Source organism: Bufo bufo, chromosome 4, assembly GCF_905171765.1.
Source record: "Bufo bufo chromosome 4, aBufBuf1.1, whole genome shotgun sequence".
Lineage (NCBI taxonomy): Eukaryota > Metazoa > Chordata > Amphibia > Anura > Bufonidae > Bufo > Bufo bufo.
Genome location: NC_053392.1, coordinates 611,077,572 through 611,079,162, shown reverse-complemented (window position 1 = coordinate 611,079,162; position 1,591 = coordinate 611,077,572).

Sequence of the window (1,591 nt, the reverse complement as noted above, 5' to 3'; positions counted from 1 at the left end):
ACCAAGAAACAGAAGATTCCTCCTGCAGGTTGAGAAATCGTGTCCTCTCCGCAGGCCGGCTGAGCGCTCGCTTGGCAGACAACTATTCCTCCCAGAACCCCATGCAGGTGCATGCTTGGTTCAGCCGGGCATGCGTGTGTCGTGACTAGGTAGAAAGAAGAAAGCCCCTGGCAGCAGAACACAAAGATCAGGCCTGTTGAGATCCAACAGCCCAATCCTTCCTGCATCTGGAAGAGTCGGGTGGTACCCCATACATGTTAGATCAGGGGGTCAACAACCATGTCCTATTATTGTCTGCATTACGGAGATGGATGGTACTGTTCTGTTAGGGGTCAGCCGTTCCGTTCCGCAAAATACGGAATGCACACGGACGTCATCTGTATTTTTTGAGGATCCGTTTTTTGCGGACCGCAAAATACATACGGTTGTGTGCAAGAGGCCTAATACAAAGTGTAGCACAAGATAGAGATGAGGGAGGAGCCGACAACTCGAAACTTGCAAGGTTGTCAAGGAACAAACCGCTGCAAGGAAAAAGGGTGGGGCTGACAACTTCAACACACAAACGGTTGTCAAGGAGAAACCACAATAAGGAAGATACAGGGCTGACAAAGCAGAAGAGAATGGGGATGATACCGTGCAAGTGTCTGACAACCACAGCAAGGCAGAGGGTGAGGCTGACAACTTTAGTATGCATACTCTTTAAGGCCTCGTGCGCCCGGCCATGGTCGTATTGCACTTGAATGGGTCCGCAATTCAGAGCTGCGGTGCGGAACGGAGACACGGAACCCCACGGAAGCACGTGGTGTTTCTGTCTGGGCCTCAGCACCGCAAAAAAATAGAACATGTTCTATTTTTTTGTGGTGCGGACGGATCACGGACCCATTCAAGTTGAATGGGTCTCGATCCGTCCTGGCCGCCGCACGGACGTTGCCTGTGCATTGGGGACCGGAAATTGCGGTCCCCAATTCACGGAACGGCCGTGTGCATGAGGCCTAAAGAAGAGGGTAAGGTCAATAACTTTGGAGGGGCTGACAACGGGGGAGGATCCGGTCTCCTGTATGATGTGGATGACATTTGTTACAATGTCTCATCTGATGTCGACCACCTGACAACCGCACGGCTGCCATTACAGCTCCCAGAAGGGTTGTCAGCCAGCTTTCCCAAATGGCAACTAGGTATGCAGCACCGCATGACCTTACTGGTTGTCAGACAGCTTTCCCAGGTATAAAGTGGATGTAGGATATTTAATGGAGGGTTTATATGGCCTATATAAAGGTGTGTGCAAAAGTTTAGGCGCCCCTTGAAAATCATTCTGTGTCATCTACTTATCTGCCTGACGCTGCCTCGTAGTCCTGGCCTTAAAGGGGCATTACGGTAAGGGCTCATGCACACGAGCTAGTATTCCCCGTGTTGCAGACTGTAAATTGCAGTCCACAGTGCATGGGCACCGTCCGTTTGCACAGCATTTGCGGATGTGGACCCCTTGAATGGAATGGGTCCGCAATCTGGAAGAGACGGTCATGTTTTGCATTTTTTGCGGTACGCTCTTCAGTGCTTCCGATCCCTGCCTCCTGCAGTGCTGTGGTCTCCA